Source organism: Anoplopoma fimbria, chromosome 19, assembly GCF_027596085.1.
Source record: "Anoplopoma fimbria isolate UVic2021 breed Golden Eagle Sablefish chromosome 19, Afim_UVic_2022, whole genome shotgun sequence".
Lineage (NCBI taxonomy): Eukaryota > Metazoa > Chordata > Actinopteri > Perciformes > Anoplopomatidae > Anoplopoma > Anoplopoma fimbria.
Genome location: NC_072467.1, coordinates 10,584,769 through 10,596,996, shown reverse-complemented (window position 1 = coordinate 10,596,996; position 12,228 = coordinate 10,584,769).

Here is a 12,228-nt window from a genome sequence, read left to right as displayed (position 1 = left end):
TATAGCCAATAGTTCCTCAGCGCTCGACCGAGGCTGTGTGATTGTTACTGGGCAGACTTCTTCTTTACCTCTCTCTCTCTCTCTCTCTCTCTCTCTCTCTCTCTCTACTGCTGTGGTCAGCTATCAGTCTCACCCATTAAATGATGTCGCTGCTGCACGAGCACGCGCACCAGAGTGCCTTAAGTGGTATCATACAATTGAGGTTTAATAAATGAATGTTTGCTCGGACTCAGCCTTATAATAATTCAGTTTCAGCTTTTAAACGTCAAAGGTGGAGGAGAGGAACTTTGCGACTTTACTGACACATATCCTCTGCAGTGCACCCTGGGTAGTCGATGACATTTCTAGAATAAGTGTCTTGTATCTTGAAACAAGGAAGAATGAGATCACTTCACAAAATGACTCCCAATTAAAGAACATTCATGAAAATTCGAATTATGCAAGAAAAGAAAAATCGAAATGATTGCCCCCTTAATGGCAGGGACTTTTTGTTGAAAAGGGAATTACAACAGTCTATAACAGATTCAATTCATTTTTAAAATCGGTAGTTTTTCCAGTTCATTCAAGCACCACACCGTGAAATACTCTCCTAAAGAGTGTAGACTTTAAATAATCGTGTTTCTACTTTGAAAAAGAAATAAATCATTTGGAATTAATCGAAACTAACATATGTGCTTTTTCTGGTTAAATCGACTGCTTCGGAGTTTAAAGAAGCCAAATCAAACAAATGTTTGTGTAGCAGGGTGCTGCGATGGAGAGGCAGGTGCTCCAAATCCCCCTCCTCATCCAGCACCAGCAGCTGCCTTCCTCCAGCTCACCAAACTGTCCAATTACGCATCCCAGAGTCATCGTTTCCAACATTTCTTCACAGGCTGATGTCAGTAATGGTCACGTTTGCTGTGTCACAGGCAAGACAGCAATTTAATGTTAAAAAAAGAAAAATCACTGATAATATGCAGCAGGTCTATTCATCATCACCATCAGCAGCAAAATGTGCACCTGGACATTCTCAATCCTAAAATATTGCTTCCTTTTAAAAAAAAAAAAAAAAAAAAAAAAGGACAAAATAATTGAATAGTGAGGAGTTAAATGGCAGCTTGTTTAAAGAGTAAATTCAAAGTTTGAATGTGTTTTTTCATGAAATGAAATATTACAATAAGGCTGATCATATAATTAAGGAACTTTTCTAAAACAATATACAACAAGGCTAATTCCCTTTAATCAAAGATTCTAATAAAATGACTCACGAAGACACATGTATTAACACACTTGTCAAAAAGTGTTTTTTCCCCCGGCAGCTCCTGCAGCAGAACAGTGACGCCAGCGGCTCCTCTGAGGGAGATCACAGGCAGCAGCAGCGCACTCGTCCCCGGAAGCATTCAATTACCATATCAGAATAAAATCGGAACACACGCCAACGTTTAGAAACATTAAAACGTTATGACACAAAACTTTTTTTATTCATCACGGGGGGTGGGGGGGAGCAGCAGTAGTCAATAAAAACCAAAGTTTGAAAAAAGTTGCTGCACACTGCAAGAAATAACCGTCGGGTCAAATTATTTTATACAGTTTCGGGTTTTGAACGTTATTTTTTTTCTCTAATAAAAGTTTAATCAAATCAATCAGAGAGGAGATGAGTCGAGTCCACTTCCTGGAAGCTTCATCAAATGCTGCTATTTCCTGGACACCATGAAAGAATCTGCCTTCATGCTTAGTTTTAGTAGCAGATGATTCCAGAAAATCTCCGAAATCATTTTTTTTGTAAAAACATGCCGAATTATTAACCTCTGCCGTGGATTTTTGTTTTTGCGTTGTTTTAATTAATAATCAGAATATGCGAATTAAAGAGTGAGGGGTCACTTTTTGCAGTGAGGACCGACCAGTGACGCATCACCAGCGCACCTTTCTCAGTTTAAATCCCCGTTACAGCGACCAGAGACGAGCAGACAGCACCCCGGGGTGTCTGACGATGATGAGAGTTGTTCTGTGTGTTTTATTCTTTTGTTATTATTTTACTGACATCAAAATAGGAACTCTGACGCCGAGACAAAATGTCCCATGAGACAAAATAAGTGTCGGAGGGGATTTTGGCAGGCTCCTATCGCAGCAGAAACAGTTGTGAAATGACAGCAGCAGGTCTGAGTGTGTTTGTTGGGAAGCAAAACACAACGAGTGACAAATTAAACAGCTCTGCCTTTTCAATCAAGTATGAAATGTCTATTTTCTATGTATGAATTCATCAGGCATCTTACAGGCTAAACTTTCAAAGCAATGTGAAACAGAGGGGGCATTCATTTTTTAATTAATTAATTATTCTTTATTGCAAAACATAATGCACAAATAGTGCATTTTATGTAACATATTTACACACATTATATGTTCTTATCTAAATATTAAAAGAACAATCATCATGTAGGCCAGTTTCTCAGGTTTTACAATCAGGCTACATGTCCATCAATTTAAAAGTGAAACTAAAATGAACAATTATAGACAAATGAAGATTGTCTTATCAAACAAAGCTTTCACAAACTGCAGCTAATAGATAAGATCTCTTCAGTTATGTGTAAAGAAAATACCTTAAACACAATCTAAAAACAACTCACCTGCATCAGCAGGTCATGCAGCAACTGCCAAGCAGGAAATACAATTCTTTGTGAAATTAAATAAAAAGATAACAAGTATGTTATTATAATCTGACCTGATCTAACTATTCACCACATTTCTTTTAAGCATTCAAAGAAACAAAAAAATGAAATAAATCTGATGTAATTAAGAAACTTTGGTGGATTTATGTGAAATTCCATCAAAGTATCTTTTGTTTTAATTCTGTAATAATTATTTATATATCTTTGTTTAAACTGTTTGTATATATTATCCATATTTTTGTCATGATTCATCTTAAGGTTCATTTTTGGAAGAGTTTTGATAAAGGTATTAACAATCCAACTATATTAGAGTATTTTTGAACGGTTGGAGAACTAAATTATTTACTGAAAATAATTCAGAGATTTAATTATTTGAGGGAAAACCGTAGGAATAAAATTAAACATTTCATGCTTAAAATTTAGGTGTGCTCATTTTTTAATTTTCTAGATAACAAATCTGCTTGATTTTGGTTTAGTTTAGATTCTATTCACATACAAAGTATATTGCTATTAAACTAAACAAAGGGAGTAATGTTTACAATGGCTGAAATCAGAGGAGGAAATAACAAATTTTGTGTATAATTTGTTGGAATTTTATCTTCGAAAATATATCTTCATGTGTACACAATAGATGTGTTCACACTTTAACAGAATGCAGCAGTTTAACAATTAAACAGTTCATTCAACAACCAAGCAGCAGGTGAGATGTCCACAACAGCCCTCACATAAACATCCAGCAGCCTCCTCTCTCTTTCTGCTTCAACTAACATTTTTTGGGGGAATTCATCCGCCAGCTAAACCTCTCCGGTCACCTCCTGCCAGGTCACAGAGGAACATGGAGACATCTCAGAGAGCAACAGCCAACAACAGCAACATGCTCCAGCTCAAGCGCTATAACATGTAATCAAAACTTAAAACGAGAAATTAGTTTTCAGATGCTCTACGTGCTACTAAACTGATCTTGAGCAAGCAATGCATGACGGCTATCACAATCACAATGTGATTCACATCACAACTTCACTACACGTAACAAAGAATTTGTTTATCATGCCCATATTTCCCCATTTTTTACGTATTTTTCTGTGGTTGAGTAACTGCAGATGTGAGTGCCAAACAACAACAATACAGAGAAAACTTAATCATCCATGATAACAAAAACACCAGACCTAATGCAAAACTTCACTTGGAAAAACTTTTCTCCAACCGAATATTTTGAAACATGACAAACTCGTTGGTAAAATGTAGACATGTAGAAAACATTTTGCTCGCATTGTGTGTTTGAATGCTTCATTGCCTTCAGCTGCATCCCACTGATCCATGAAATACAAAGTTATTGAGTCGTTAAACGCAAAACCAGTATGTGTTGCACTTTTTCCTTGTATCATTTTAAATGTTTCCATACCGTGTTTTTACTGTAATCAGAATCATGCATCCTGGATGAATCTAAACCCAATTACATGCAGAATCAACTGAAACTGGCTGTAATGCTGTTTAGATGCGGCACCATGACAATCAATAAAACACGGACACAGATAACGGACATAAAAGTTTAGAATTTTTTTATCTGATTCTCAAAATCTAAAAACAAATATTTGAACAGCAATCATCTGATATGATAAATGGCACCTTCTCAAAATAAACAAGAAATAATCTTTAGTTGTAACGTCCTGCACCGTTGGGAGCATACATATATTCTGTATGGTTTGAGTGTTTCCAGCAGTGGTGTGAAGCTTGTCTCTGACATCTCCACTAACCACCTGTGGGATTTTTCTGATTCCCCCTCCATGACTGATGTTACAATAATGCAGCTTTTGGCACTGAGGGCTTGCCCTGCAGACGTCCCTCAGACTCCTTCAGAAATTCTTTATGCAAACAAGTCCTCCCAAATTCTTTGAGACATGCCCTTATCTCATTAACTGGAAACGAAACAAGAGGGAGCAAAACAAGTAAAGAACAAAGTCTTAATTGTTGACGTCTTTGGGACAAGATGTTGACTGCATGATGCAGCGGAGGGATGAAAGCCATCTCTGTTAGATGAAACAGGAAATCTAACTCAGGTAAATACCTTTCAGAGCCTCTGGTCAATATGCAACCGCTACATGGTGGTGCAATGGTGTTAACAGGCATTGAAATGCCTCCAATGGCAGCAAGGATTCAAAACTACATCGTTAATATGTGTGTGATAAACCTATATTAATCCTTAATAATTTAGCTAAAAGCATTTAATTGACAGAAGACCAGAAATGCCTGGTTTATCCCTAACACACCGTGAGAGGTATTGGGTGCACGTGCAAAAATCGAACGCATTACAGTTCTGCTAAACACCCGAGTGCATGGTCTAGTCGTCTCCAAATTTTGTGACAGACACCCATCACATGTTTCTTTAGAGATCCAAGAGAGAAAAGGTCATGCCACGGGACAATAATACAAAACAATACAATACAACTTTATTAATCCAATAAGGAATTGGTACGACATTAAGTTGAAGTTATACTTTACTAAAAGTTCACACCAAATTGTACTTTGCAGATTTTTATTTAAAAACCTCACGTGACTAGTGGACTGTACTAATAAAGGTATGGAGTGCTAGTTGTGGGACAATAGCAACAACCTTCAGGTAACACAAGAACCGACCGTCTGGTATTCATTTACCATTCCTTCATCCCTGCCTTCCTCCCTGCATCCATCCCTCCCCTCTCTCGCCTGCTTGACCCTGTCTTTTGAACTCCACCAACAACCTTTCATGCGGTCATCAAATCTGGTGCCAAATGAGCCAGATAGAGAGGTTGGGTTCGGAGCACCGGCTGCTAAATAATGTCAATATTTCCTTGCCCTAAGAGAGGATAAACTGCTTTCTCACACTTTTTTTTTTCTCCACATAGCAGCAACAGTGAAGGCTGCCCCGCTCCACACATAGCGGTGCAGAGTGGCTCAGCTGCTGCCGCGGTCTCTTCCCCTCCTGCTCCTCCAGGATTTTCCCATGTTCATATCACTAGCCCTTGACTTTGTCACTCATGCAACAGCTGCTTGCTGATACCACACCACAGTTCCAGCCTATTGCTCTCCCTTCTTTCACTATGCACACCAACAACAAAGGCATTGTTAATCCAGCGGAGAGTCCTTGGTGCAGAATGCAAGGACTTCTAGGGAGAGGTAGTGTACGTCAAGACAATAACTACATTTTTGAGCAAAAAAACTCTCCAGATTGTTTGAAAATTGTGTCTCTTGGTGCTTTGGGAGGATCAACATCCTGAAGACTTCCACCTGGAATCACAACAAGCTCAGACTAAAACACGCTGAACTTGAGGTCAAAGAGATCTCACGCCATGGGTTTATCAAAAAAGCTTACCGGCACTTGAATAGCCGCACCAATCAGAATACCGTCACACATAATTTATTAAAAACTGTTATTACAGCTACGCAAAGGGACGCTGAATGATGTGAGGAACATAGCTGCACAGTGAACTGCATGCAGAGGGATTGAGCTGCAGAATAACCCGACAAGTCAAGCCGTTCATACAAATAATTTAATCTATGATTCACATACCGCTCCCAATAAGGAACAAAAGAAAAGCTGCCTGTTTGCATTGAGTGTGTCAAACACGAGGAAACGCAAACATTAAAGTTAACCATATAGTTCCCAAAATAACTAAATTCACAAAAAATAGATCCAAACACCAAATATAGTGAACACCTGATCATATATCAGCCCTCACATGCACACATGCATGCAGTGAGTGGTGCTACTGTTGCCCTTGTTTCCTTATCACTCCTGCAGATGGTAACAGATGGTATATGGAAGACAACAAGATTTCAACAATTATTGAGGGTTTTTCATCCTTTTGCAACGACATCAGGTGCTCAGCTATCTGCTGTCACTAATAATAAACACTGAGAAAAGCTTTTTAAAGAATTGAGGTACAGATGCAGAAACACCTGATGAGAAATATAAAAGATATGACACATTAAAATATACAAGAAAAGAAAACACACGCACACACACACTTTCTGATGTTCTTAGTGATCAGTGATAGAGACAAATGAGGGGGGCCCACCAAGGTGGCTCCCCTGGCAGACGTGCAGCTTCATTACAGCACCACACATGAATGTGCATCCATCCTCCCAAACACTCTGGATCAGCCTGCAATAATCTGATCCTTTTGGGAAACCGAGGTGTTGGACTGTAATTTATAGGCCGTATCTTTCAAGTCTTTCCCTCGGCTCCGCCGGTGGCGTCAGCCGCTGAGCCACTGTGTGTGTTTAACGGCTACATGTGTCGCTCCCTATCTCGCTCTCTGAGTGGCACAAAGGTAAAAGGAAGCTTAACAGCCTGGGAAAAAGTTGAACAGTGTGAAATTACCTTGATCCAAAGATTCCTGCCACATACCAGCCCAATGAACCCATAACAGAGCAGGCACTCAGTCAGAGAGCCCTGCCTGCAGGGAACAGCTGAGACATTACAGAGGGAGAGGGAGAAAGGAGGGAGGTGGGGGGGGATGGGGGGGGGTGTAGTGGTATGGGGAGGTGAAAGAAAGAAAGAAAGATAAATGGGAGCAGGAAAGAGGCCCACCTCCTGTAATCTCCAGTCTACAGTCAGTGGTCGGGGTCAGGGTATCTATATCTAATGTACATCCTATGATAACGCCGGACAACTGGTAGGTGGGGTACCACTGACTTGATTAAGTCAGATTTCACACTCAGAGGCCCTTTAGGGGGTTCTAGGAGGAGCAGCTGTAGGGCTGTATGATGTTGATAAAATATTGTAAAAAAATGAGAAGACAATGTTAAGAATTGATTCCGGTCTGTTGACAATGAATTTTCAATGAATCTGTTTCATTAAGCAACATTTACGCAATTTCTTGTTCAGCTTTGCATAGAAGCGTGTTGGTGTAGCGATAACTGAAAATGACATCCTTTAGAATTCATACCAAGGAAGCTTTTATTTTAAAACATTCTGCAAACAAACAAGGCATGGCTCTGTGATGGGAAAGCCTTTAAACGAGTTTATTTCGATGGATTAAGATGTTTGTTGACCTACTTGCCTTGACCAGAGAGCCATGCTTTGATGCCCTGGTACAGGCATGCGGGCCAAAATGTGATGGTAAATCATCTACAGTAAATAGACGCTTTGAATAGGTTTCGCTTCACAAACCTGAGCCTTGCTGTGTAAGAAGGACTCTTACTTTCTACTTTATTTACTCCTTTTTCGAAATATTGTTTTTGCTTTGTATCACCTTCACCAAAGAACACATTTTTGATTCTATACAAAGTTTAAATGCTACAGCAGAATTGTTTTTTTATTTCAGTTTTATGCACTTTTATCATTCTAAATAAGATTCCTGTTTATTGGATGTGTCTTATTTTAATCAAGAATATTTCTCATGGCTGCCTGCAACCTATTTTACTATAACATATCTAATACATTTTATTGTTTAATTAAAATCACAAAATCTTGCAACCATCACACAATTATAAGCTCTTAATTTATACTCAGTTATAGGACAATTTTGTTAGTTCTGCATTTTCCGCTATCAATAAATATAAAGGAACCAAGAGAGGTGTGATCATTGATGTAAATGCAAGTGTTGGATCAATACAGACAAACAACAAAATGCCTCAATTCAAATTGAAATTAATACAGGCAGTCCAGAAAAAGAGCAGGAGCTTCAATGACACAACCAATCAATATAAGACTCAGTGACTCAATGGAAGCATCAAGATATAGTGGGCTAAATTAAAGAACCAACTAGAAAAGTCGACAAACTAAATAACTAAATAACATCACTAAGAATAATAAATGTGTGATAAGGTGATATATATATATATCAAAACAAATACATGCTGAAAAGTTTTATGTACTTTGATGATGAGGATATTAATTACAGCATGTGGCTTGTGTTTAACACACTTGTTATTGTGTATTGGTAAGTCTGACTGATCTAATTGAGAATAAAATAATTTAGGAAATAGATTTATATATAACAGGGAATACAGGGTGGGTAAGTAAAGAAATTAAAAGGTATTTTATTTTATTTTATTTAAAATATTTAGTTTTACTCATCTTTATTCACTTATGTTAATTTTTCAGTTCATTAATTGACAGGTAAATCGAAATATTATTTACCTAGATAATTGATTACTTTTCTAATCATTTGTAGATTTATTCATTTATTTTGAAGTTGTGATGCCTTTTTTATTCTCCACACAAAACCAAGAACCAATTGTTGGACACCCACACCAAAAAGCTTTCACAAAAGCACCCTCATCGAGGAGATAAACACTATGTGCTGGACAGAAAAACAAATAAAAGACAAAAAGAAATAGAGTCCTCACACTAATAATTGCTCCTATGAACATTTGATACATTACCACTGGTGACATTTCAACCACCTAGCTCTTCTTCAGACAAACCCTTATTCTTGGACACCAACACAAACCAATAAGCCAATAATAAGCAAACAAACAATGAAATCAACTGTAGGGATTTTCTGTCTTGTGACACTGTTTGGGTTTCTTTGAGAGATAAAGGCAATCGCAGGTCTGAATACATTCATGTGAATGATGGTAGAAGGAGTTCGGTGTGATTGTTGTTTCTATCTCAGACACAACAATAGATGGATACATTTTGTGTTGGCAGATTACCCAAACACCCCCGCCTGCTTCTCTGCAGTCACTGTCTTTACAGGTTCTATCAAAAATAAAGCTAATCACATGCTTTGTGCCATGGTAGACAAATGCTAGAATGATTTCATAGGAATTAATGGCCAATCTGCACACAAAAAGAAGAAAAATAACCCATTTGTATTTATTTAGAGGTAAACATTTTGGCAGTGATGATCTATAAAGGAAATCCCCACTTCTAAAATGGATGCATTTGATGAGTGACTATGAGTCAAATTATGTGCGTATCTTCATTGCAGTATGGAGTCATGGACAAAATAATTTGGTTAAAAGATTAAGTGAGGTTAAGATAATATGAAGGAAACCACCTTGAAACAAATAATGATTAGTAATCATGTACATTTTCATTTATGGGTACACAGTTTTTAAAACTATTAGAAGTATTTAAAAGTAATTTATGGGTAAAAGACTGACCAATGGTGATTAACTAGAACTGAACGGAGTAGCATTCTTATCAAAAGACTGGAGGAGGTGAACTGTCTTCAAGGTAGTTCAGAATAGTGTTTGTTGGTTGCACCTGTTTGTTGTGTGCCAGCTTGCGATGAGTTTATTCTTATCAGAATATCTGCAGTTCCTCTGCAGTCTGGCTCTCTCTGAGTTTGGAAGTGTGACAATTTTTTTGTACCCAATTAGAGAAACCGTCTGCTTGAGGTACCGATTCTGACAGCGCCGGATATGAGCAACAGTGCACTTTGTGCCACATCTAGAGCAATGTAACCTGAGAGTTGATGGGGAGTGTGCCATCAGGTTAATCAGGTGCAAAACGCTTATGCTGCACAACTGAAAGGCACAGTCAAATAGCTTTTTGACTGCTGTTGTACGTGCAAACACATGAACAGGTCTATTTGTGAAAAAAAAAACACAGACTCCCTGCCTGTCACACACAAACTCTGAGACAAACCATTCTTGACAATAGTTTGGTTTATTGAAATTTGTCAGTTGTAAGAATCAATCAGTCTTTTTAAAGAGCGTGTTAACATGGAGGGTAGGTGAAATAAAGCTTCCTAGGCAAGATTTTTCTTTTGCAAAACTGAATAAACTAAACTAAAAAAACGTGCTTTCAAAAACAACATAGATAGTGTTTGTATTCCAGGTAATTGAGTTAGATTTAGTCAAGACATTTCTAAAATTCCCTTCGGCCTCAGACAACCCTGTGTTTATAAGGTGAAGTCTCTCTTCTCTTTCATCAAGTGATCTATGAGCGTCTGGATTTCCCAAAACCTCACTCTCCTTCTTTTAACTAACAGAAACACAGAAGTGTTTTCAACAGCAATTAGACCTTACTGATTTGATAGATCCATTGACTACTTCATGTTTTTCTTCTTTTTCCCTGCTCTCTGTTACTGATGTTAAAGGTGTGCTGCTCATTATTTATTGTAAACAAACACTGCTTTGTTTAAATTAATTTATATCCACCCAAAATGCATTGTGTGCATCAATACGGGATAACAAACATGTTGAATGCATGTTTTGTATGTTTTGGAATATGCACTGTTCAAAACACATGCTCTCTTCTTCTTCTCCTCTTTTATACCCCGTGTTCTCTTTTAGATGCATTACTGCCACAGACATTTAGTACACCTTCTGCAGTCAACAGAAACTTGTATCCTGTAGTAATGACATGCATATGCACACTGGTAAAGTGTGAGATAAAAACAAGGCAGAGACTCGCTTTTTAAAAGTATGGCTCTACAGCACCACTAGCAGTCAAAGATATTGCTCTATGCAGGTTATATTGCACATTATATGATAAGTGGTAAATAACTATCAAGATTTTAGTGGAAGTTCAAGTACTGAAACAATTACTTTTATCCTCTTAACTTACTGAGGTACAGTCAGGGTCTTTCCTTTCAACTAGTGATGAATATTGGATATTCAATTAACCCTACCTGTTTACATACCCATTTAGTTACAGCACCCGTTTATTCATTTCACGTATAATGGATTATTTGTTAATATATATGTATAATAAGCCTGTTATCAATTCTAGTTAGACAGCGGAAGAAACAATTATAATGTGAAAGTGCTTGGGCTAAAGTGCTGCAGGGATGCAGTGTAAAGTAGGAGGAGTCAGATTTCACCATTTTATCAGAGACGATAGTGGAGGATTTGGTGTAAACGCGAAAAGCAAAACTGCTTTTACGGCAATATTTGAATTTAAAAATATAATAAGATAATAAGGAACCGGATAACATTAATAAAACAATCTGTAAACTTTGGGTATAAAGCCAATGGAGGGGTTGCAGCCAGTGTGCGCGGTGCAGCATCGACAGTTGGAAACACGCAGCCCTGTAGAGAAAGAGAGCACCAACACAGGCAGAAGAAAAAAAGAGAAGCTCCACTCTCCATCTCATGTCAAGAAACACATTTTCCTCCTGCAATTAAAACATGTGATCAGAGCTGACATCAGGTCCATTCAGGTATCAGAGAGACGAGACCAACAGCGATTCAACAGGACCCAACCCAGCCCGTTAGACCTGGACTGGATGGTTTGAAACTCAGGTCCTAGGTCGGGTCAGGGTCACCGGTCACTGGGACTGGTGTAGACCTCTATTTCTAGGGACCAAGCTAAGTAATGTAATTCCTCAGTATCTGATTGCAGCCTTGGGAATTGGGAAGAAGAACTGTGAGGAATAATCAGACGGTAAACTCGACTTTATGTGATTCCCCCATCGGCATTAAGGAGCTGGACTCATTCATGTTCCATTACCTCAGGAATGTCTACCGGGGGAACAAGGGAAGCAGCAGCACATCACAGGCTGGCATTCACCTTTCAATCACCCTCCTCCTCCTTCTCCCCTCTCCTCCCCTCCCCCCACCCCCCTACCCCTCACGCCTGTAATCATGTTAGCTCATACATAATCACATTTCAATTACCTACAGGGGTGTGACCCTTGCTTCC